The sequence below is a fragment of the Anser anser genome, assembly GCF_964211835.1.
Source record: "Anser anser genome assembly, chromosome: 3".
Taxonomy (NCBI): domain Eukaryota; kingdom Metazoa; phylum Chordata; class Aves; order Anseriformes; family Anatidae; genus Anser; species Anser anser.
In genome coordinates, this window is record NC_139722.1 from 91,572,845 (window position 1) to 91,600,279 (window position 27,435).

The 27,435-nt window shown below is 38.4% G+C and overlaps 1 protein-coding gene across 7 annotated transcripts in view; it reads right to left on the reverse strand.

Moving 5' to 3' along the window:
* Window positions 1–27,435, reverse strand: part of LRFN2 (leucine rich repeat and fibronectin type III domain containing 2) — a 227,500-nt gene that overhangs the window by 61,007 nt on the left and 139,058 nt on the right. Inside the window, exon 1 of one of the 7 annotated variants that reach the window (XM_083829392.1) lies at window positions 3,051–9,518. The exons of the other annotated variants lie outside the window; for them this stretch is intronic. The gene's annotated coding sequence lies outside the window, so the exon portion shown is untranslated. Of the gene's footprint in view, window positions 1–3,050; window positions 9,519–27,435 lie in introns of those variants that run through there. 7 annotated transcript variants of the gene reach the window in all.

The following is a 27,435-nucleotide window of genomic DNA, read 5'->3' on the forward strand; positions in this document are numbered from 1 at the left end:
GTCAGAAAAAGACTTCAGCATTTAAACCTTTACCTATCACTCCTCACCTGAAAGCATCAGTGCAAAAGAAGGTACACTGGTTCCTCCACTTTAACAAATTTGGCCATTGGAATTAAACTCAGATGAGATTCCCCATTTGAATCTCCCAATCATATATAAAGTTTTAAGCAAGTTTTCCTTCCAATAGTGCCAAAAGCATGGCGAAAGTTAACTGTGTGGGTTTAGGAGGGTGTTTTAGGTGGTCACAAATTAATAGAACATAAAATATTATACAAGACTTGCTATTTTTCCTATAGGCTTTATTTTTTATTTACACACTCATAACAGTAATTGTTAGAAATTATACTACTTTAAGAATTTATTTATTTCACAAGCTTCCTGACAACTGATATTAGGAATCTTAGAGTGATGAGGTGTGCATTTTGCCTTTCATAACCATGCTTTTGTGAGTTTTCCATGGGTCTGTAATTTGGAAGAGAGGCTAGAGATAGGGCTGCTGCCAGTGGCATGGCTGCATGCCTACATCTTCACCTCACCATCACATCCCGCCCTGGCTGCTGAAAACTGCAAAGCACATTGCACTAAGGAGACAGCACATCGTTGGTGCATAGTCTTATAAATGTTTTACAGGGCATAATTTCACAGATGGATCCAGGCATATTTTAGCAGAACTATTTTTTTTTTCCCCAGAGGACAGATTGGAATAAAAAAAAATATATAATAATGATAACAAAAAAGAAATATATATATATAGCAATGACTAACTGTCTACAAATAGCTTAAACATTAACTTAGATATGAAAAAGAATTGTTTATCAAATTGCAGAGGTATATAAATCATCAAAATTTAGTGTGTATAAAACAGCTGAAGATGAAAAGGAAGGAAGGTGGTGTCATGCACAGGGACTTCTTTTCACAGATCTGCCACAGACTACTGGTGTTTGTCCTTTGGAAAGTCTCCTAATATTCTTCTATGCAAGTTCTCTGTACTTATTATGAAAACAAAAACTTTCACCCTTCACTGTTTCTTTGTCCTGTCAACATATTTGAAAGCAGTTTGGGCTGAAAATGTTTCTCTCTATGCATTGACATAGTATGTGCAAAGTATAATCCCAATTGATTTAGGGGCTTTTCAGCACTGCCATAATTAAGTCATTATACTAACACAAAAAGTGCCTTATAGATGTTAAATTTCATATTCTACTTTTTATAATTATATTATGCACCTACTACTACAATGTATAATATATTCACATTTTTGAAGGATAACTTAATCTGAATACCAGCAGCTTCATTAAAGGCAAAGGCTACTATTAAAAAAATATATAAAAAAATAGAATAAAAAAGCTTGTAGTGGTTTAGGAACTGCAGACTAGTTTCAAAAAGCAACTAAGGCTCCAATTGTCATCAACCACCTTTGGGGAACTAAGTCATTTATGAAATCTTTAGTTAGCTATGTGAGACAGTTATATCTCTTCTGAAATTTTGATCCAAGATGTCGTGACTGTGAAACGGTTTCCCAGAAAAGTAATGTGAATCACATTGCTAAAAAGCATTTTTAAACGGGCTGGGCAAAGCACACTCACACTTCAACAGAAGGATAATCCTAGAGTAATTAACAGTGACCCATGCTAACAGAAGGACAGACCACTAAGAACTAATAGGTCTTCTTTCCATCTCTCTTTTCAGTAAGACCTTTCTAGAGCATTGTTTTGTTTTGTTTTGTTTTGTTTTTCTAATGGCAAAACTAACAGAAGAAACCTTTCTTCAGTGCAGTCTAACTCTTAATTTGCTGAAGAATAAATCTCCTTTATTAATGTACCCTACACTCTCACACACATATCAAATAATACGTCAAAAGATAAGAAAGGAAAGCAAAGAACTTGGGTGACATTTGTTGACATTTCCAACACAGAGGAAACAAACAAGTTACACTGTAGTTGAATGTTAAAAAGGCCGTGGAGAGTGAGTTTCCCCTCATCAATAAGGCCCTCCGGGTGTTTTTAACACAGCCTGATACTGCGTTCCCTAGCAGGAGGTATTCCTGCAACGCTAGGAGACAGGGATGGCTACTTGCCGCAATTCAGAGACCTCAATGAAAAGGTCATCAGATCTTTCATTTTAATTTACATGTTTAAATGATCAAGGTCACTTTTAAAAGGGAATAATCAAGATACTCAGCCTGCATCTTAACAAAACATCAGCTACAAACAGAAATTAAAATCAAAATACAAGCACTTTCATTTTTAGTTTTTTTTTCTTTAAGAAGGTTCTTTTCTTTCTTTTTTTTCTTTATTTTTATTTATTTATTTATTTATTTATTTATTTATTTATTTATTTATTCTGAAATCATGTGAAGATCCCTTTAGAGGCTGCAACTGAGAAACATCAAAAACCTTAATGTGGCCTGAGGGTGGCTCACTACAAAGCCATGTGCTAATAATACCTTACATTTATAACTCTTTTCATCCAGAAGAAGTGGATCCCCAGGCAATGCAGATACTGTGTATGCAGGAATAATAATTTTGAGCCCCCTTACTGACATGTGGCTGTTCCTGTGGGGAAATATGTGGCCTCAACTCCCAGCCCCACAAACGCCACTTATCTTTGGAGCTTGAGGAGCTCCCTCTGTTATGGAAACTGCATGGAAAAACAAAACAAAACAAAACAAAACAAAAAAACAGTAGAGCAAAAGGCAACCAGACAAGCTGGAATTTGCTAGAAAATGGAAGCCGTCAGCCCTACCCTTGCAGAAGGTGCCTTGGGATCACTTGAGACGCTCCACAGAACCAGGCTGCTGCAGGAGGTGCCTTGTAGCCCTTCGGAGGCTCCAGTTCAGCCCTGGTGCTTGCAGGGCTCCCAGCTGACAGCCCAGCACAGCCTCCCACTCCCTGCAAGGCTTCCCATATGCAGAGGAGCAAGTCCCTAACCTGATCTGATCAGTAATCTCAAGACCCGAAGAACCACAGCACAAGCCTCATAATTTACGTGGGAAACCAAAGCAGCTTTTCCTAATACTGAAGAAGAAGCTCGTGCTTCCATTACCTTACCTTTACAGAGCACCAGCTCATCAGGCAGGAAATGCTGATATGATGAAATCTAACAATAAAACACCAGGATTACTCTGAAAGTATTTTTAACACCTGTTAACTTTTGAGTATACAAGAATTTAATGCTTGGTACGTTACAGGTAAATATCTATATTGTTGTACATGTTTAACACACACATACAAAAAAACAAACAAACAAACAAAAAAAAACTAGTGCAGTTCCAGTAAAAGAGAAACATATTTTCTCTGTGTGTAAGAAGATGTCCTTATATCTATGTCCAGATTCTGAACTACTCCTCAATGATGCACATCAGCATCACTAAACTGAAAGTCAACAGAGCAATGGAGCAATGCTGATTTACACCTATGTCTATTTCTAGAGCTTTATTACAACAGTAATAAAATAATGATTAATAATGATCACATCTCACATTATTTAGTGGCAGTAATCTTAGAATATCTCAACGTATTTTAAGCAATTTGCACAGGGAACTGCATCCACTACCATGTATACACATGGAAGAATCAGATCTGTTATCTTGCCCTTCTATTTTATATTTCTCAGGTCCAGGATCAAATACTGATTTAATGCTGCTCTACCACCTACACTTTCATACTATAATTTTTCAGGTGTTTCTCTATTCTAGAAATTCTTATGTTTAAGATCACAGAAGCAATGTTCTTTTTTAGCCTTTCTGAAAATAATACTACCACCACTGGTACTGTTTTTATTTCTCTTCTTCCTCATTCATCACTATACTATGGCTCATGCAAGTGTTTGAATTGCTCATTTATTGCTCATTTTTAGGTTTAATAAACACTTCCTACAACCCATAGCTTTATATTTTGGATTCTGAAAAAAAAATAAAATAAAAAAATTAAGCTGCATTAAAAATTGTCAATCATACTTTCCTGTCATTTTTCAGAGTGAGCTGGAATGTTGGCAAGCGTTCTATAGCTCTAGTGTCATTTACATTTTTAATAAAGTAGCTTATTTTATTGAAGTATACCCTTCCCCTCACTCGTGGATTATGTCTAGTTGTATGAATTCTGTGTATGCCAGATTTCACAGATGCTCATTCATTTTCTTTCTGTTCTTTCCCACTTTTCAGTCCATTTGCCTCAACATGCATAGCTCTCTGCCCTCTGACACAGCACTTCCATCCGAAATTCAGCCTGATGCAAGGGCCAAAGAAACTTTCATCTAAGGAAGGTAACCAACTCACAGCTGGGTGATACGGAAAAATAGGGCACAACTGTCACTCACCATTAATGCTATTTACCACCGTTTCTATCATCGCACAGCAGAATCCCTTGCAAAGCCTCTCTCTTAGGTGGGGCCAGTCTAAGTCTGTAGCTTTCTGCGAGCACTTGACAAAAATGCACCCAAGAGACAAGCCGCTGCCAGATTTGGTTTCTACAGTTACTTTGATCAATTCTATTTGATATGGGCTTTCAAATCCACAATCCACCTAGCATGAAAGTACATCATCTTGGATATGACTTTATAGCTTTTAAAAGAAAGGAGGACATGGTACATGCAGAGGTGTAAGCTGTAACTGAGTCCTCTTAAGCTTGCAGTCACAGTGAGGGCTTTTCTGTTTAACTTCAGGGTCTGGCAGCAGTCTCTAATCCATGCTGGCCCTGGTGGGGGCAGAAGGACAGGAGAAGCACCTTGTTACCTCCCCAGAAAGACTGGATGCTATCACTAGTTAGTAGAGCACTAGGACTGACACCTTTCCATGTTATCTCTGTGTCTGCCAGAAGACACAGACACCAGCCCTGCAGCAGTGTCTCCCAGTAGCTGCAATCTGTCTTTCACCCTAGTACCCAGGGCATCAGATGTCTGCCTAAAGCTCATCACCTCCTTAATTTCCTGATTTTGCAAACCATTTCTTCATTGCTTTTGTGAGGGATCTGCAGCTGTGTTTCATTTTGTTCTCTTCTGCTATGAGTATTCATTTGGACTGACTGATATATTGGAAACTCTCAGAAGTTAATATTTGTGTTGTGATTTCAGATTACCAAAAACCATGCAGACCTTTGTTCAAGTCTTTATTATTATTAGTTCTTTATTTTATGGGTCTTTACCTTTTTAAAGGTTTGGCCACTTCAGTTCCTGCCACTTTAAACAGAAAATAGGTATTTAAAGTGAAGAACCATGATGCTTTTAATGAAAGTAACATTTTCCTTATCAGTTTTCAGTAGTTCACTGAAAGTTCACAAAGGATTTCCATTCCATTTTATTCCAAGTCAAACTTTTTGCTTGTTTTTGTTTAAAAGTTGGGTATCTCTTTCTCTTTTTTCCCCATTCATTCCATTTTTTTCTTCAGTGAAGAAAACAGAGAGCACCTCTAAGGCAGAAGGAAGACAAATTCATATTCAGAACAAAAATATTCTCTTGTCTTTCCCCCTGCTCATTTTCTGAAAGCAATTTCATATCTAGAAACAAAGCAATCTGTTTTATTTTTATCACCAGGTGAATCTTCGGTTGGCTTCAGCCTATGTAACTCCATCTAACTCTTGGAACTTGCATAAGGAAGTCAGGTTGAGAGTATGATATTATAAGGTCACTCTCAGTGGTTAGTGGAGTGAGATGGGCTTTTCATCATCCCTCAAACCTGAATTATCATCTAGAGGTGTTTATGTCCAACATTTTGCAACAGGTGTAGACTCGTCTCTAGTAAGACAGGATGAATCCAGACCTGAATATTTTGTCCTAGGAAGGGGAAATAAAAAGTAAGAATGAATTTCCCCAGTACATGCATTTTTAATTTTATTCTTACAGCATCAACACTAATATTGGCTTTCTAACTACCCCACCTTCTATATTAAAAAATTTGCAACTCCATGTGCCATTTTTCATTGAAGAAGTGGAAATGAATTTAATGGGTTTATACAATCGCACACAACTTTCCTAGAAGTGGCTTTCTGCTTCAGAGAGCTTAGGAAACACAGTGAGCAGCTGCAGGACAGTCTTCAAATATACAAATAGGCTTTGTGGAAGTTCCTTGTGTGGCTCCCAGAATGTAACTTCCCGACCTTAAGAAAATAAGCAGGAGATGTGTTTGACTTAAGTATTAACAGATAGGAACTGGCCAGTCAAACCTTCAAGTGTCCATTGAAAAGCAACAGAAATTCAACATAAAAGGAAACTTCTGACCTTTATAGTTAAGTCTCCTGAAGTTGCTAGGGAAAAGAACTATGGTTCCTTTATAATGTTAGTCAACAGTACTGTCCACTTCAAATGCAAAGGGATCATCTGTCCCCTGCTGGGACATAAAAAAAAAAAGAGAAAAGTCAAAATCCTTCATAAATGACTACTCTCCTCAAGAGGATGAGCAAATGTCAGCCAGCTGCCCTGAAGTACAATCTTTATCCATTAGAATAAATGTTAGTAAATTATCATTTAGGTCAGTATGGGATGAGACACACAGTCTGCTCCAGCAACGAGGTTTTAATCTTTGGGCTAGATTCATTCAAATGGCACTGGATGTCTCAAATTACCTGTGTCACTGATCTTCAGAAAGCTATACGCCTTATGAAGGGATCTCATTCCAGGGACATACCAGCAAGAAGCACATCAATTTTTCTGTAGCAAATGTTTTGCTAGGCAAAACTTGGAAATCTGAACAGCACTTCAAAAAACCTTTGGGAATTGTTGACTCAATAAATTTCCTGCTCATTTTGGGTATTCTTCACTTCTAGCCACACCAAAGTTTTGAGGTTGCAGATACAGGAGCAGAGACTGCAGGTGACTTCTTTGGTTGAATATGAAGCATACAAAGAATTGACTATGTTTGTTCATAAACAGTAGAAATTTGGATCATGAGGAAACTTCGTCTTGGAAGACTCTATCAAGGTTGCTTTCAGCTGGCAACATTGCAAGAGAAAATACCACCTCCCTGATTGCCTCCCTACATATTCTGATACTGCATCTGGGCAATCCAAAGAAAACTTGTGTTGAACAGAACTATTCGGGTCCAAATAAGTGATCTGGTAGCCTGTTAATGTGATGCAGTACAAAAATTCTGAATTCTAAGGTCTGGATTCAGTTCATTACCCACAGGATGAGAGAGGCCAGGAGAGCTCTAATGACAACACTCAACAAGCCACAGGAAATGAAAGAGATTGCATTTTCATTTTTTCCTCGTGATGCTACTTTTCACAAGATGATTTTGCTCCTCTCCCAACAGCATTATAGAAACATAGTTTTGTGCAGCATACTGAAGTAAAGACATGTCAAAGGTTGATTTCCAGTGCAACCATAAGCCAGAGCTCTTTAAAACATGTGCAGAATTTTAGAGGGAACAAGACTGGTGCCTGACTGGTGCTTTATGTTAGACAAAAAAAAGATTTCAAAAACAAAACCTTATTCCTTAGTTTGCTTTCAGAGATGTCACTCAGCTTGAAAACAAAAGACAGATTGTCTACTGTACAAACTTTGCCCCACACAGCTCAATTTGAGCTGTAAGACCCGGGAGCTCAACATGCTGCTCACCAGTGAGTTTAAGATCTCTAGGACTTTCTTAGTGACAGTCCTAGAAATTAAGTCAGGTGAACAGAACCATCATTTGCTATTTAATTTCAGTGTAGTGCTGTCAACACCTTATAGAAATGATGGCTGAACTGGTGGATTTATTTTGGAAAAGCTGACAGTTTATGCTATTTTGATGAGACCTTTATACTACAACTTGGCATTAAATCCTTCTTTAAAGTACTTAAGGAAAAAGCAAAGAGAAAAATATATATGCTCACTCTTCCACTCTTCTTCACTTTGTTTCCTGTCTTTATAATGGAGCTGCACCTGCAGCAATCAGGTGGAAGAAGACTATTCATCAAGCTATAAATTGGTATGCCTTTTTTTTTTCTGAAGCTAAAGTAAGTCCTACTATTATTTCTAATTGTGAGGGAAAAAATTGCTACTATATTTCCAAAACAAAACTTCTCCAATGAATTTGGTGAATCTGCAAGTGATGAGCCAGTTGCCTGCTAGAAAACCATAGCTAACCCCAAATCCTGTTAAAACAAGCCAGTTGTATTACAGCTTTTTCCTAGTTGTCTCAGCCAATGTTTCCACTTAAAACTGCAATATTTTCTCGGGATTGATGCACCCTCCACCTTTCTGCAAACATACTATATTATGGCGCAGCATTACTTCTACTGTGGTACTGACTCCTCTACTTCACCTTTGCTTCTAGCCACTTCAGACATCGTTACATCACTGTTATAGACCAATGCATCCACCAGTATTTAGAGTCTCAACATTTAAACAGAACTACGTGCAATGCACATGGGACTTCAATTTCCTACTCTAGATTCTTTCCACATACTGTTTATTGTGTAGCCTGCATCAAAGTGGAATAGAGTTTTGAGGCTGAGGAAATACACTATAGGTCTTAGAAAGTGAAGGGAACACGTTATCTTTCCCACATACCATATTTCATATCATTATCTATAAGCCAAAGTAGGATTTATATTTTCTAGAGTTAGCACACAGGCACCTTACAAATAATCATACTAAGTAAAACAAAACAAGACAGAACAAACAAACAAACAAAAGAATTACCGTCTTTTTTTTTAAATCCATCAATCTAATGAAAGAATATCGCAGCTGTCTACAAGGACTTAAAGAGTAAGAGCAAGAGAACATGTTAATCAGAGGCCCAAGAAAGTGAACAGAATAAGATGAAAAAAAAAATTAAAAGCCTAAAATGAAATTATGAATTGTGGAAATCTTCTCAGAAAAAAGGAAGATGTCTGTCATATGTAGCAGATAAAAATAGGCTATCACTGACTAGATAGAAGAGGTACTGCTCTAACAAGGGGTGGAGAAGATGACTGGTAACACATTTTTCAGTTTCTGTGATTTGGCTGCCCAGGTACTTGATTAGATTTTGGACATGAGGAATCCCATAAAGCAAGTATTATGTTAAGTCTCATGCACAGACAAGTGGATTAAGGACTAAAACTATTCTTAACTCCCCATAAATCAGTGTAGTGGGATTTCTGCTATGATATATAATATATATAATATATATAAATTGTGTGTTTGTTGTTGTTATTATTGTTATTATTAAGAATAAGCTGGTGGAGGAAACAGATGAGTTTTGACCATTAACATTGTTTTTTTTTCAGAATTGTATAAACTTCTTTTGTTCTTTATTTTTGCTCTTTCATTTTATGCTCAGCCACCATTTGCTTTTTAGCTTCTAATTCCAACCAGTGGCTTCAGGACTTTTTTATTTCAGGAAAAGTGAATTCTTAAAATCCCTGGGAATCCTTTAAACTTTGATTTGTCTGAATACCTAAACATTCACTCTCAGCAGGCTAAGAAGATCTAAGCTTCCTAATTCAAACAGGAAGGACCAATGTAAAGCAAGGGAACAGAACACTGGCTCATTGGCTGTATGGTTCTAGCGCACCTGAACAACCCTTTGAATTTTAAAGCAAACTTTGAAGCGTACACTTTTTATAAGGCTAAAAGTTGTTTTTTAAGTAAAAAAAAAAAATAAAAAAATAAAAAATAAAAAATAAAAAATAAAAAAACAACAGTAGGAAAAAACAAAACAAAACAAAAACAAACAAACAAAAACAAACAAACATGAAACTAGCCAGAGACAAGAACTGTCTTTTTTTTTTCTTTTTTTCTTTTTCTTTTTTTTTTTAATGGCAGGTAAAAAGAAATAGCATTGAAAGAAATAGAAAAATAAATCTATTGTAATATATTAAGTGATATTTATCCATCAACCTATTCAATTTAGATTTTCTAGGTAAATTTATTGTGTTTCCAGTCTAAGATGTGGGACTTATACCCTAACTCCTTCTGTCCCTTGGAAAGAAGTAAAAAAAAATAAAAAATAAAAAATTATAAATACTTAGTCTGGAAAGGCAGAAAACAAATTATTCTGAGTACATCCCTCACCTCTTTACATAGACTACTAGAGGAAAAATAATAGTGTCTAGTAAAGTACTACATAGTTATGACTGTTATTACTATGTTATTTGACTTGATAAAAAGGACATTTCTGGGCTAGACCACTACAGAACCTGAGTACCTTATGTATACATGAGGAAATAACTGATGGCAAAAAACATGCTCAGGGCACTTGGAAACTATTATCTGCAATTACAGAAAGGTCAAGATTTTCAGGAATTAGCTTTTTATTTGTTGGTATTACTTGTTTAGTATAATCTTTGTTACTTAGCAGTATGCAGATACATAACATATGAATTGCATATGAGTTGCAATTGCTTGATGGATATTAGAAGGCATATGATGTGAACATTCACAATTTGAAGAGGTAATAAGTCTGACAAACTTGATAGGAGGCCATCAGGAAGCTTAGGTTATCGGTCTTTCAGGTGACAGCAATCACATCTTCATTCACAGAACTCCATACAAGTTTCTTTCATGCCAATAAAGAGATAAAAGTCCATCCACACCAGTGGGATTTGGAGTAGGCCCTGAATTCAATTTATGTACTCAATGCACACACAAGAATCACCAATAAAATTGACTACCATGAACACAGTCTCAATAGCAAAGAAAATAATAATAATAGGAAGAAAAAGACTGTGAGAAAGCAGTGACATCTTACTGGTATTTGGCAGGGAGAGTAAGAGCATATCGTTGCTGTTCATATGGTACTTGCTCTTTGACAAACAAAAGGACTCCAGACTCCAGGGAGGCCAATCTGCCACTTTTCACCAAGACTAAAACTCTCTCCAAGAAACAAAAGAGCTGGTGATTTCTAGCTTCACAGCTCAACTATCTTCCGTTAATGTGTTATCATAAATGATTAAAATCTGACCTGCAGCATTATTACTCCTCCTCCAGGGCATACCAGCATCACTTGGCTGCCCATTCACACTGCTGTCTGTTTCCTGTCTGGAGTCTTGGGTACTACATAAAATGCCAATATCATCAGCCATAACGTTGTAAGAGGCAGTTTGCTCAGCTTGCCAGCTAGGAAAAAGCTTCTTTACGGTTCTTCAAGACAGTCCACAGCGATCACCCACTTGCTGTTACTGACCTTGAGTTTGATCTATATGGATATTGTCAATCCTTGTTAACACGCTGCTAATGGAAGGTGGAGAAGATGCTTTCTCAAGGTCTTGAAGAGAGCTCTTGCGTTTGCTCTGAGAATGAGGACTGAGACTCATGATGAAAGCACTGTGCAAATAAACTAGCTCAATGCCTTTAAGAGGTGTTTTAACTAAATGTTGCGTCTTCAGAGTACACTGCTTTATCATAGCTGAAATCCCTGGTGGAAACATATGATGACAGGGAAAATCTTGGCTGGCAGATTTCTGAGGCCCGGGAATCACTGGTCAGTTATGAGGAAAGAGAAGGAGAAACCCAGACTGACCTTCTGGAAGCAGATTCAGAATTAAATTCTGGTTGGGATTCTTGCATTTTCTCCCGCCTTTAACCCTAACTATAATGAAACGATTTAATATTCTTAGCACCATTTTTCTTAAAAATAATAATTAAAAAAAAAAAAAAAGTAGTAGGACTGTCTGTCATATCCACCTTTAAGTGGCAACATCGTTTTTAGCTGATCAGTGTTTGCTAAGAGAACTGAAACCTGTGAACAAAAATGCCAACCCCTGGTAGTGTGCCAAGAGAGACAGATTAAAAACGCCAAAGTCATAGTAGCTTTCCCTTAGCAGAAAGTTCCTGGCTTTACACAAACAAATCTTTTCCTGTCAGCATTTATCGCAAACTATTTAAATCATTTGCATTGCATTTTCACAGCTAAGCTCTTTAAAAATAAACTCAACATCTCCTGTGAACAGTGTTTTCCTGGGACTTCAAAGTGCCTCTTACTCTCAGCAGTGCCCAAGAGTATAGTCTGGTACACTGGCCTCAGATACACATTGATGCAGTGTGCAGCTGTAACTAGAGATATTGGGGTGATTGGTGGTAGTAGGTATAATTTGTTCTGAATGTCAAAAAAAAATGATTACAAAATTATTTTGAGTGTTAGAAATAAAAGGCACTGCAGGGGGAGATGACTTTTTTCTACTATGACCACTGATGTCTTAGGATAAGCTCTGCTGGTTCCTACCATATGTCTGTCTAGTCCATCCTCTATAATAACGTCATAGAGCATGCTTAAGAGCATGCTTGCTGTCACGAGCAGATGCTTAAGATAGTCATATATCACTTTTCTTTCAAGCTTATCCATTGCTCTGCTTTCTTGTTTGTTGCATATTCCTCCCAGTAAAGACAGAAAGTTGTACTTTTCCGGAATACTCATTGCCAGGTCTCTTGCTGAACCACCAAACCAACAACATTTACCAAAGCAATACACTTACAAAGGTGGAAATCCTCTATTACAAAATGAATGAATATGAATGCATGAACAAGACACTAACCTATTATCATTGTCATTGTCAGTGTAAGAATTTTTAAGTTGAGTACATTTATTAATTATATTATCTTAGTGAAAATGTCTATTATTAATGAGAAAGGTTCAACAGTCTACGGCAGCATGTGTTTTTACTGCTACAAAGAATGTTAAAGACCCAGCGTGTTGGATAAGCAAGGTCCCATTTCATAGAGTGATACTTCAGGTGAGAGCCCTTCCTGAAGCTATTAATATCACCAAAGTTCACTCTTTCCCCTACCTCTTCCTCTTATTTCTGTCTTGCAATGCATCACCTACACCATTTAGCAACAATTCATAATATTGTATACTCATATAATCATTTAGGTTGGAAAAGACCTTCAAGATCATCAAGTGCAACCATCATCCTGATCTACTGAATCCCATCACTAAACTGTATCTCTTTGTGCAACATCCACACATCTCTTAAATACTTCCAGGGATGGGAACTCCACCACTTCCCTGGGCAGCCCATTCTGATGCTTGACCACCCTTTTCGTGAAGAAATTCTTCCTAATGTCCAATCTAAACTTCCCCTGGCACAACTTGAGACTTTTTTTGTGTGTCCTATCACTTGTCATCTGAGAAAAGAGACCAACACTCTCCTCAATGCAGCTTCCTTTTGGGAGGCATTGCTGGTACCACTGTTCCAAAGAAACTTAGATCTGACACGGGTTCAAGATGTGAAAATGTTAAAACCTGTGCAACATTACTCAAAGGGAAAATAATACAAGTAGTTTCCCCATCCTCATTTAACATGGCTGTAGGATCTGTTAATATGTCTAGAGTTTGGAACATGTTTTGGGATATACTACAGGACAAATTCTCTTGCAGGAGCACAGTTTTCACTTGATGTTTTCCCTCAGACAATGATGCTCCCTTACCCAGACTCTCAGAGACACTTTTGAACAATTGAACACATGTATTTTAAATTAAAAACAGCAACCTGCCAACACAAAGAACAAGTTTTCTTCTCTTTTCTCTTTAAGCATCCCTGATTTCTTGCAAAAGAAAATGTTTACAAAAGATTTCTGGGGAAAATGACAAAGTTAAATATCAAAGCAAAATGTTTCACATCTAGGGGGACAGAAATAATTCATTTCAACCTTGAGAAAAACAATTATGTTTAATTTATCACACAAACCACAAGATGTTATTTACTACTGTGCAGTACATACAATTTCTCAACAAACTGTGAATATTTTGATCTTATTTACTCTTTCCACAGTGCCAAAACTAAAACTAAAAAAGGGCCAGATGATCAGGGCAATAATGACTTTCCAAAACAGGCACAGATCACATTTGCTTCAGCTTCAATAAACTTTCAGTTTTCTCCAGTTAAGATGTAGCGGTTCCAAACACATGGAAATAGGCTTCATTTTACATGACAGGAGATGCTAATATTCTGCTTTTCCACCACAGATCTCCTGGTGTATTTCATCTGGGTGAATGGATGACAGCTCTCAAGTTCTTCATGGTTTGGAGTTTCATTGTGAACAGCATGACTCACAGTGCTAGATGCCACCAAACCACAAAATATGGCACGGTCTAATGTGAAGTCAGCATAACTCTCATGAGATTTGGGTCTCTTACCTTTGCCATTCATCTACTCAGTATGCTCATTTGTTGCTCTGGGCTATTACCTTTCCTGCCACCCCTAGTTTACCTCGGGTAATAGACTGAAAACTTTTCAGCCAGAGCTCTCTTACTACACAGAAACCAGAACGCAGGCTCTCAGTTCCAATAGGGAGCTCTCAGTGCTGCTGATATGTAGCTGAGATTCAATTACACAGACAAAACACTTATTCTAATCTTGGTAACCCACTCACACAGATGCAAAATCACTCAAAAGAAAACCTCCTGTGTCAGCCTGATAAACTAGAAGAACTACTCTGTCCAATAATTACATTGGAGGGTGTTAATTGCCAGTGCAGCTGGTTCTGGACCTAACCCTTTTCTTCCTTATGCTGGTGATTTTACCTTGTGAAAGAAAGTCCTTCGGTCATTATTTTTTTGCTTTTCTAATATGCTTGTTTTGAAGAATCTCAATGCCAGTTCCTTGTAAACATTCTCAATACATAGAATAATCAAGGTTTGTGCAAAGACAGCCAACGACAATAATAACAAAAACTCATGCTATCAAAGGAATTATATCAAGGACATCCTGTGCTTGTGTTATTACTAAAAATTACAAGGCATAGCCAAGGAAACACTAAGCCAGGCTACAGAGTGAACTGCAGAGCTCTGAGTGTGGAACATTTTGTGGCTTATCCTGCTCCTGGTTTAAACATCTGGGATTGACACAGAGAAATTTTTTTTTCCCCCCTGCTAATTGTCAAGGAGCTGACTGATTGCTTATGACTGACAAGTATCTGATAACAGGAAACAGTGGCATGGCAGGAGCTCGATGGGTTAAGAGCAATGCAGGATAACTAATTCTTTCATATAAAGGCATGTGTGTACTGACTGAGGAATGTCAGCTTTACAGCTGTCAGAAGGGCTTGGCTACAGGAACCGTTAAGTACCAACTGTTATTACTATCAGTGTTTGCATTGCCATAGCTGTTCTGAGCCCTAATCACAAACCTGCTTCTTGCTGGGTGAATGAAGAACAGAGAAGCAACCCCATAAGCCTGTTCTCAGCTGCCTGAAATCACCTTTTCACCAAAGCAATGCAGATTAGCAGTTCTTCTTAGGAAGCTCTGTACACAGCAGGGGGGTTTGGAAAGCCCCACGTCAGCTCTGCTGGCTCTGTTTGAGCTGTCGCTGCTAGACCCAAAACAGGAGATGCTTTGAAGCATGGCTGGTGGTGAGAATGAGCATGGCTGGAATGATCTTGAGGTTTGGTGTTTTTGGGATTCCTGAGACAGTTTAGCACCTGTGAGGGCCAAATCAGATCTCAACAGCCTTGGAGCTGGAAATACACAATGTGTTCTCCACAAGTCCTTATGCCACTGGTGGTGGCATCAAAGGGGTGAATCAGGGGCCAACCATAGGCTTTTGAGAAAGGACTCCAACAGGCCCCGATTGAAAAGTCTGTTTGAAACAGAAGTCCCATGGCTGGAGTTTACTAGCAATTGACTCAGTTTCAAGACGAGGAGCAAAAAAGTCATGAAGGGAAGATGATAAAAGTAACTGCCCTGGCTTTGAAGCACCTGTCATTGAACTGAGAACAGGAAAGTGAGATTGACTGGAAATCCAAAGTGAAGCAGAGCAGTCCACTTTCAGCCCCAGTAGACAGGAGGGCAAAAGTAAACAAATAACCTGAAAGGTTGCCATTATTTTAGTAATGTGAATTAGATGTTAAAATGTCAATTGATTTTTCACAGTCCAAAGTATTATTTATAGCATCGATAAAATTTTTTAATTTCCAATAAACAGTCACGAGATGAAGATTTTGTACTGAATCCTGCTCAAATAGCTCGAGCATGTCATCACATTGAAGTCATTAGGACTGTACAAATGAGTAATGGCAGCAGGAGCTGGCCTTTTACTAGCATGAGTTTGAAATGGCTGCCTTACTCAAGCGTGCCAATAAAACATTCTTGCCACACTATCATGTATTCCATTTACTCTCCATTTAAGAGAGAGGGGAAAAGGTTATTTTAGAAATACTTTAGAGTAATAAAATCTTTATTGCTACACTTTTTGTATCTCTTATGCCTGTGAAGCTGGTTGATTTAGTTATGCCCACAGTTCTGGGAGTGATAGAAAGTCAGTACTTATGCATTTTGTATACCTCTAAATTAGTTAAGCTGGAGTGCCTACAAATCAAGGGGGTGCAGTTTTAAGGTCATATAGCTCACAACTCAACACGAATAAAAAAAACACATGCTGGGTAGATCACAGCCTCACATTCCCTCCTTCCAATGGGACACAGCAGGTGTTACTGGCTCTGATGTCTTGCAAGACAACAAATCTAAACAGCCTGGGACTGAACTGAAGCCTGTTACTGTAAGCAAAAGATTGGGAAGGAAAATCTGCCAGGAGCACAGAAGAAAGAAGCACACACATGTAGTTTGGGATCTTTTGAAATCTAAGTGTGAGACAACAGATACTTTCTTAGCATTATTATCATTATTTGCATATTGCAATTGCATATTGCACTGTGTATTTGGAACAACATCTTGCATCATATTCAAGATATGCACTGTTGTCCCATTTACCTGTTTACCATACAATAAGCCAAATAAATATCGCTGCAGTTCCAGTTGAAAATTTGCTTTTTATTGATTAAACCAGTAACTGGGAAAAAGTACTATATTCCTTCTACCACTCCTATTTTCCACCACTGCTGACATACAAATTACAAAAAAACAAAACAAAAGAAAAACAAAACAAACAAAAAACCCAGTCTGCTCAGCTAGCTGAGCCACTTTCTTTATAAGACAGTAAGCAGAATCCTTTTCTGCTTTGTTCATCATCAAACCTACCAGCTAAATGGTGATTGTAGTATCTTCTCTGGTAGTGGGATGAGAGAAACAGAGGAATAATCCTGGTGCAATTTTTTAAAATCATTGTGTGATATATAAACTGAATGAATTTGCTCAGGAAGTAACAGAGAGAAAAAATATGGAATCCCACACTGTCGTTTTGACAATTGCTTTCCTTCTGTAAGTGCACTTTAAAAGGGAAGCCAACATCATTTGGAATAAGATATCTGCTTTCTCAGCTGACACCAGTTTGCTGAATAGCAGAATGACAAATATCTCTGTGGTTATTTAATTATTTAGGGCATAATATGCTATTTTATTTGACAATCTGTTTGCTCTGTGGATAAACTGTAATGCTGAGTAATTTTTCCTTATGAAGGAATGAGATTAGCTTCTCATTAAATAGCCTCATTGGACCAATAGCAACATCACACTACAAATAGAAATAATATTATGAAAAGAATGGAGCAGAGATGCCTGGAAGTTACAGAAAATACAATAGAGACAACGCACTTGCTGCAGTGAGTTAGGCAAAGGAAAGCTTTGGGAACTCACAGTAGCAGTGTTGCCTGTATGGGCAGAGGAAGTGGGGTTGGCAAGGAGTTTCTGAGGTGATGATCAGCCTTCCCCTTTCCACTGGTCAGGCAAGTTAGCTTACATACTGTTGGTGTTGGGTGGCACTGGCTGAATTATGCTAGTCTCCTGCAGGAGATCGACAAGCCTTGCTCTAATTTCCTGAGACTGCTATCCAGTTGGTGGTTTGATCCTGAACCTCAAACAGATACAGAAGCTTCATTTTCCATAACTTGTTTCTATCTGATGTAGATTTCCATCAGATGGAAATGTTCTAGAGTTCATGGAGTAAATGATATAAGTGAGGACAGCAGGCATTTCATTGATGCTCTGATTTTGCAGGGCCTGTATTATGCATGGTGATAATAATAACCACTAAGCTATCAAACAGCGCTATCAAACAGAGCTATCCATTTTAATATTGCCAAATGATTTCACAGAGCTCTGTCATCATCATCATCATTTTACAGATGAAAAAGTACAGAGAAGTATTTTGCCTGGGGATTTATTAGAAACTAGTAACATATCTGAAACTAATACCTAGCTTTCCAACCTCCTAGTCTAATGCTCTAACTGCTATGTCACCCTAGAGATACAAGAACATGGATAAAAAGCTTTGTCATAGCACAAGCAGCACAGTTTACATCACCTGTATAAGCAAACAATAGGAGACTGACTGTTAAAAACTGAGCGTTCTGGGCAGACAAAGATTTTCTCTGAATAGTACTACATCAAATGGCAAACTAAATACCTTTGGAGCTAATGGACATATGAGTGCTAGACTTTGCATCCTGCCTGAAATGAAAGGTCCAGATGAAAGAGCAATCTCATCCATTTTCTGTCTCTAACAGTGGCCAAAAGCAATTTTTTAGGGAAGAGCTGGGCAAAGATTTATTAACATTTCTCTAGAATATTCTCAGAAGCTCCAAAAAATTGCAGATGAGGAGCTTTCTGAGACAAAAGATGTGGTTTGAATTTAACAGCCCAATGGCAAGGAGCGTCAGAGCTAACCTGAAAGCTGAAGATCTCCATTACTTTATTCTGAACATATAACAAACAAGTGACACTTGATGCCTCATAATACTTGTATAAGAAGAAACACAAACAATTTCCCATTCACCCTCTCTGTTAAGCTCTCAATTTTCTAGACCTTTGTCACCCAAGGTTAAATGCAAAGTAGAGACACTGAAAGTAAATTTGGTCTGTTCTGGCTGTTGCTAGGGTTGGGAGAGATCCACGGACAGTCCTGTGAAAGGAGGGTCCCTATGCCTCAGAGGTTCAACACATATTACAGGGCTTTTCTCCATTTACCTTGCTTGGAAATGTTACTTCTTGGATTGACTGACATAAGCAGTGTTTTTAAAAGAACTAACTCTTTGATATCTAAAGTAGGGAAGAATACTGCAGTATCGCTGCCTGTTTAATTTTTATTTTCTCTGATGTTGCCAGCATAGCTTCTTTCTGGTGTCAGTATCAGTGTGGATAGCAATTATTAGAAATATGTGATCCCATCAATTCACCTGACAGAGACTAACTCAGTTCAACTGACTTTCAATGAGACAAAATTTGAAGTGGTGATCTACAGATACAGTGTTCTGTGTCTCATTGACAGGCCCAAATTGCAAGCATTTCTGTAGACAACACCTAAGAACTGAACAATCTGTCTGCTCCATATGTGATCTGTTTGCCATTTTCATCAAGAAAACAGAGAATCAGAGAATCATGGAAGATCCTGAGTAGAAAGGGACCCACAAGGGTCATCAAGTCCAGTTCCTGACTCACACAGGACTATCTAGATATTAAACTATACATCTGAGAGCATTGTCCAAATAATTCTAGAACTCCAATTTTTTGCAGATCTTTAAATTTTCATGAGGTGAAGGTGGGTTACTTACTTTGCATATGTCTTTCACAAAAGGTTGTCAGTTGGCCCATGAGGGCCTTTACACATATGTCACAACAACTGAATATAACTCCTTTATGCTATGTCTGTAGATTAGGCTGTGGGATCTCAAGTTCTTCATTCTGTGCTCATAAGAAAAGGCAGACCGTATCCAACCAAGAGTACACGATTCAAAAACAAAATCCAAACTCCAAACAAATATATCCAGCTACCTCTTCATTACCCAGATTAATTGGGCTTTGAAATTGCTGCTAGAATGAAGCACATAAAACCAATATTTGGAGGGAAAGGTGGATTTTAGCCTTAAGCAAGACAATAGCAATGTAGTAGTACACTTTAAACAGAAGACCTTTTATTAAAAAAGGAAAGAGTCTGGGATCAAGGTCTACTCCAGTCTATGCAACTGTGCCCCCACTGTGCAATGACATTCAGAAATAAACAAGCTCAGGTTCAAGAACAAGGGTAACATAAGTGAACAAATAAAACATCATGCTAGCCCAGCCAGCCTGTTTCCAGTCTGTGGTCAGAGTTACCCTGACCATCTCTGCAGGGCATTTCCTAGTACAGAGCAACATGAACATACTGAGGCCTTTGATATATTGATTTATCTATCACTGCCTAACTAAGTTTTCATCTAGATTAAAAGTGGAACTTGTTTTTTTGGAGCACATGCAGATTTTTAATGCCTCTGTTTGACTGTATCCATTGAAGTGCCAAAATAATGGGAAGGATTTCTAAGTATACATTCCCATTGGTTATAATTAGCAATATAATGCCTAATGATCATTAGCCAAAAGAGGTCTTGAACTACCTGATTTTCATCCAAAACCTGTTGATTAGTAATCCCCTGTAGCTGAGCCATAACTCTGTACTGAAGTACTGAAGAAAAGCTTGGCCTGAATGTAATCATTTGATTAGCATTCATCCAAGCAAAACATCCGCTTTTGTAGAGACCAAGCATATTTCTACCTTTTGCTAGCTTTCGACAAGAGGTAGGTGTTTTAAGCATAGGAAATGTGTACAGTACAGAGTGTTCTTCAACCAACCAAAAGAAGAATACATTCTGCCTTGACAACAATGACACTTCCTAGTACACCGGTGTGGTATCAGTGAGCTGTCATCAGTTATGCACTCAGATGTGAGAGAGATAGTGCATACACAGGAACCCAGAAAAAAAGAGGGAGAGATGAAAAACACTTAAAAAATAATTACAGATATGTTATCTAAAATTAATCACAGGATTATTGTTGCTGTGATGTTGCATTTTGTCTGTGATAAAACAAGCAGCCAGCAAGCTAAATTGTGTGGTTTCTTCAAGAGAACACAGATCAACATAACGGCTACCAAAATGTTGATTTCATTCCTGTGCCTTCTCTACCGAAACCCTGGGAACCTATAGGAGTGTACTGCACCTACTCAGGCCAGCCTAAATCAGTCAGTAGCACATAATATCAGTAACTGCTACATCTAAACCCCTGGAAGCTGATGCAAATTTCAGAAGAAGTTGGATCAATACAAGCACACACAAGGGACATTGGATACTGAACTAATCCATGCCAAGAGCAGAGAAATTCCCTTTCAGTTTAAGTACACTGAAACACTACTTTTTTGCTCTAGATTGCTTTGACAGCTTCCCCTTGACAGGCCTTGCTGTGAATGTGTTGACCTCTGTACTCTTTTCTGGGATATATTGAACAAGGTGCAACTTATTTTCTGCTTCCTTTAACAGCTGTCTCACCCTATTCTTTCCTTCCTAGCCTTAGAATACTTTACATTAATCTGGTACCTACTTTTAGCCATCCTTTTATGCCATACGACATAGTATTATTTTGACCTTCCCATCTCCCAAATGACAATTGATTCTTTCTTTTCACACGTGATATATTCTCCCTCTGTTAGGAGTATTTGGAAAAAGTAAAAATATTGGAAGTTGGGTGAAACTTCCCACCTTCTGTCACCTACCCCAATCTCTCATAACTTTTGGCTCTGTTCTTGACATCTCTCGGGCACTTCAAATAAATCTCTGAATCCAGAAGGCAAGGCTAAAAATGTACTCAACAACTCAACCTGCAAGGAACTACTTCTACTACAGACATATTCTTGTCTGATGGGTTAGGGGGGAATTTCTTAATCTTCTTCCTCGATTGATGTTCATCAGGGAACACAGCCCCTAAAGCTGCCCTGCTAGGAACAGATATGCTGTGCTGTCACCAGATTACAGGACAGAACGTTTCTTGTTAGGCAGCGCCTTCCAGCTACAAAAGGAGGTGACAGCAAGAACTAGGAAGGAAAGGAAGATTAATGGCGTGCATAACACAACAGATACAAGAAGGGATTATACTTTTCAGAAAGGAGCTTTCTAGAATAAAATGGTTTGAGAGATGCTGTAGGAGCCACTAACATCTGTAACTAGCCATTTAGCCAGCTTCTGTGATTGCATGACTAACTTCATGCAGTCCCGTGATTATAGTTATCTTCTGACTCAAATGCCTCACAAAGCAGGGGGATCATAATCAACATTTGGCAGGCAAAGGGTCCTTGTTACCAAGCAACATGACTTATTTTGCAGAGCCAGATTTCTACTTTGTTTCATTTACGTTCTTTTTCTACAATTTATATGTTAGGAATCGAAAGGAACAGGTACAATAAATACCAATAAAACACCTGTTAACTATCTAATGTTCATTAACATTCAGATCAGTGCTAACTGACACAAATGGAAAAAATAAATAACTCACCCTTAAAATTAACATTTTCACAGGCAAAACCTTTCAGAGACAAAACTTTGTTGCCTTGGCTAAGATTCAGTTCACTGGCCCTTGTGGAATAGATGTAGTTATACGGATTTGTTCTGGAGTTTCAACGTCTAAAAAGCATTTGCTCACAGAGATATACATCTAGCATGGAGACAGAGACGTTAGGAAGGGAGGTGTAACTGCAAAGGCAATGAAGAAGATAAGTATAAAAAAGTGTATGTAAAATATATAAATACAAGTCACTACATTATATCCTAGTGGGAAAACAGATTTATCAGTGGGATTTGCCATTATGTAATCTCCTTACAAAAGAGCTACTAATTAAGTGGACAACTGTGTTATGAATTACTTATCTTTCCTAGTAGCCTTCTGTGAAAGTACATAAGCTGCAGAAGGACAGTGGATGGATGCCTGAATTTGAAGACTGCCCTGGACACTTGTGTTCAAGCTATGCCTCTGACAATGAGTTCTGAGGGGATGTTCAGCAAATTCCCTAACAAAGACCTGCATGGAAACTCACCATTGTTTCAACATTTTCTGGTCTTTCAACAAGACATTTGATGATTCAGTTTCTAAAAGCGCTGAGATCATCTGTCTGCAACTGTGGAACTATGCCCTGGGATGACAAATTGAAGGCAAAAGGTCCCAAAAGTTAAGAGATGCCTGTAACAATTTTTTACTGTCATTGCCATACCTCAGGTCTTAAAGGATAAAAGGACAATAAAGCTGATTAGGTGTGGGTCATACATTTACACCACCCATGTAAAAGGGCCCAGTTCTGCCCTTTTCTATACACTTAATCTCCTATCCCTCTCTTTGGCAAAATCTAGAGATGTATCATGGAAGATGGAAGCGAGTAGGTATCCAGGAAGAAGAGAGTGATTTACTCCACCTTTATTGTGCTAAATAAGTAGGTGGTGAAGGTACAGCCATGACATTTGAGAGATCAGGAAACATAGTTGAACAGCTTTTCATCTCTAATCACAGACTTGATATCCAGAGTGTAAAGAGAGACTCATTAATAGCCATGAACTAAAAAGAAGGGTAACAGAAATATCTTGCTTTTGTCAAACACAGAATTACTTGTAATTACTTGCAAGTATTTCCACTTGCAATTATTATAACTTGGAATTACTTGCAAGGAAGAGAAAGAAAGAGCAATTTCACCAGTGTGTGCTTGTGTCCTTGTGGTGTCAACATGCTCTAAAACAGAAACAGCAGTTTTCACTTAAGCTCACTAGAGTCTACAGAAATCTTTCTATGGCTTTTTCTGGACCTCTGAATCAGGTGTTAGTAGTCTTGACTACTGCTGAAAGCTTGTTACCCACTGAATATTATATGCAGTTGCTGCAAAGTATCTTCCTAAGCAACTGACAAATGAGGACTTTTTTCATATAAACATCCCATCTTGCAGACGGTTTGGATTAATGTCTTTCCACTGATGAATGTGTCTTCCTCCCAAATGAAAGGACTACTTTGCTTTTTTCCTCTCCCTAGATACCAAGAAACATCTGTAAGTTTGATGAAATACAACTGTTCTTATAAATCAGCAAATCAAGTCATCTCCCAAGTAACCCTTGGATTATTTTTTTTCCTGAACTTCTGCATCTTACAATTGCTATTCTTTGGCCATTGTGATCCAGCCTGTGGTCCTCAGCACCCTGTAAAGTAGAAATGTGCCACGCCTATACATATATCTACATATACAACATAGCTTAATCACTTTGGGCCTTGCTTTCAGCAGACAGAGTTCATGTTGATTTGCTGCAGGAGCAGAGTGCCGTCATGTCATGAAAGCACTGAAGGCAGGGATCCCCTGTCGCAAGAAAGGGAAATCTCATGATTCAAATCTCATGATCATGGCTTCATGATCTCATGAAAAAGGGGTAACATTGTGTCCTCAATTCCTCTGAAAACTTAACCACTCATGCAAGTTACAGCCTCTATAGATATAGAGTAGTTTGGGGTTTGTGTAGGAGTCAATGAAAATTTTAATGTATGGAAATGGATCAATTTTTTTTTTTTTGGTTTTGGTTTTTCTTTCTATAGGCATAAATGCCAATGCTTAGTTATGAAGTGCCCAGGGTCCATGAAAATGTTACTATTTATTTAAAAGAGCCTGTCAGTTTTCCTCTGTATTCCTGACTTTGGAAGAATATGTTGGAAAATTAAGTCCTACCTGCAATAAAAGAAATGAAATAACAAACAAACAAAAACCACCACCACCAAATAAAAAATAAATAAAATAAAATAAAATAAAATAAAATAAAATAAAATAAAATAAAATAAAATAAAATAAAATAAAATAAAATAAAATAAAATAAAATAATAAAACCATTGAGAATGTGAAAACATTTGTTAAAAAGTGAGGGTTATAGTATATATCTTTGCACATGTATTGAGGTTAAATACAATGCCTGTGCCCTTTACACCTGCTTTTGACAAGTCTTTCTGAAAATGAAGTCAGTGCAAAAAAAAATAAAAATCTTTTGAGTTAAATACTTCTCAAAACTTCAGCACCTTCTTCAGTTATTCTTGTTTCTGATGATGTCTCTGATTAAAAGTCTAGGTTGATTTTTTAGTAATGACACAGCAAACCTGTCATCCTTAATCCCTTTAGTAGTTCAATATGTTTATGAGAATGAGAGGATGTTAAATGTGGCAGTTTAAATGCTAAGCTGAGTAATCACTTCATTAGGAATTTGCTCAATATGTTTGCTGTCTGCAGCCGAAGCATGCAAAACTGGACTCAGATAAACCACCTGAGAGTTTAGTGTATGAACAAGATAAACTTCTCAAACATTGATTTATAAACCCTGGGATTTTGTTAGTAGAGATAAATGCACGCTCACACCCACACCCATGGATGACTTATCCACTTCCAGCACAGAGGCTCTGAAATACAACCGCATTTAGCTGCAATGGGCAGGTGTGGACAACTCCACCTCCCAGATCCTGACCTGGGACAGCCTCAGCCAGCAAATCCAGTGGAAACCAGACTTCATGGGATTGAGGTGGACCCTGGGGAACCCCATCACTGCCATGGAAATCTTCCTGTTAATTCCTACAGGGTCTGCACCACATCTGTGTGGTCTTGCAGACACTGGGATACTCAGCCCCTTGGCTCTGTGATGGCCTGTGCAAAAGGAACCTCTATGGAGGAACCCATGTCCCCGACTGCAGCAAAAACCTGTTGCTTTCCTGAAGCTATCTCAGCCTTTTGAAGTCAAATTTCCTTTTATATTGCCCCCTTCTTCCTCTTCACTCTAGCCTTCAGAATATCCATCCTGAAGCCTGAATGTTGTTTGTTATTTTCCCCCCATCCACATAATTCCTCTCTTAGACCCTTATCTCACTCTCCACAATTAGCCTTCTCTCCTAATGTCACAAAATAGCCACAACCAATGATTCAACAATATTTCAACAATTCAAGTCAATAATTCAACAAAATCCAGAAACAAATGACACACATTTCACCCAAGTCCCCTTACTAATATTTTCCTCTGGCTGAGTTTAAACCTTCAGACATTTTGAATCCCTCAGACACGTGTATTATAGCAACTTACGTGGAGCTTAAATCTCTGGTTACCTGTCTGATCTGATGCACCCCACTGCCTGAAAGGATTAATGCCCTTGCCTAGACAGCAAGGGAAGTTTCCTTAAACCAGTTTCAGGGTGAAGAAAATGCCTAGAAAAGGTTGGACCACCCCGGATTCCATAGATTCTTGAACATTTCCTATTATCTTTCATTCAGAAGACTGTCTCTGAAACTGTAGTCAAAGACTTTTTCTGTCTGTATCTAATACATCTGTAAGGATAAACCTGAAACAGGACCTCCTCCTTCAGCACACCATTAGCATTCACTCAGTTCCTTGCTAGCATCCTATTAAATGCAGAGTTTGCTTAGACTCAGAAGCAATTCATAAAGCTGTTAGTATTTCACTGATCAAAAATCTCTTGAGGCTCTGCTTCTGCAGCAAAGATTTATGTAAGGAGCGAGAGGGGGGCAGGGGAGAAGCAGAAGAGTAAAACCCCTGCATCACGGCTCAGCGTCATAAACAAGAATGTGAAGGAAGGGTGTGCTATGGGGAGAGGGACAAAAGAAGTGATTATGTGGCGGAAGAGCTATCTTCCTCCTCAACATGCCTCTGGGAAGGAGGAAGGAAGAAAATATGAAAATCCCACCAGTACACACAATGACCCTTCAAAGCACCATGGGGAACCCACTGATGAAGAACTTCCCTCTAATGTCTCCTGCCAACTTGATATTTGCCAAATCCCATTAGCCTCTAATCACTCACAAACAGTTGTTTGGCCTGAATCTGCTCCTTCTTTTGTTGGTACAAAGCTGCAGTTAGGCTGCAAAAGCTATCATGGTGCTGGTGAACGTGGGCGTAAGCTCTGTGCCTGCATTTATGGTCCACAGAGAAATACAAATGCTGACCTGTCTTAATGGCTGCCTTGGACAAGTGCTGGAGAAGCAGCTGAGTAACAGGGTGGGCATGTGGACCTGCATGGTATCATACAGTTTACCCTTAAAGGAAGAGACAGTACACAACTGGGATATTCCCAGTGGGTGATTTGGAAGGAAATGGTTAATCCCTGACAGCTCAGGGAAACTGCTACCTGAAGGTCATATTGCCATTCATTTCCCTATAATTTCTTCCATTACTCTGCCCCAGCAGTGGAGTTACCCTTTCTTACTCATCCACTGACCTTTGCAGGGTACCCTTGCAGCACAAGGTCTGGTTGCCTTTTGGAGGCAAGCCCATTTTTCTTAAAGATCCTCCTTGGCACAGCAAAAAGAAAGATAAAATGGAATCGTGATTACGTGCTACTCACCCAGACAAGGTACCAAAGCAAATCTAGGCTGGAGCTTAGTAGGATGTGGTATTTACGATAAGATCAACAGTTCATCATGTCTGCCTTCCTTCACCCCTTAAATTATGTCAATGCACAAGGAGGAGAAATTGCTTCCTGACCCTCCTTTGCATACCTTCAGCAACAGAAGCAATCAGCTGACATCCTGAAGCACAGGATTTGATTGCGTCTTGAATGCATAATGGTGGCTGTTATTATTGGTAAGAGCAACAGTTGTTACAGTGCAACAAAGGTGTCTTAATCAATTTCTCCTTATGTAACACACCGTATACAAGTATTAATGCAATCAAGCACAGTCTAAATAGAAATACTGCCTGCCGACTCCTTTTACTTAATAAGGACTGCTACTAAAACTAGGGGTCTGGATAGAAAAGCACTCCATAGGAGTTGGATGATTTGAGGGGACTGGTCCCATGTTTAGAATTTGTTTGCCAACTGCTGCTTA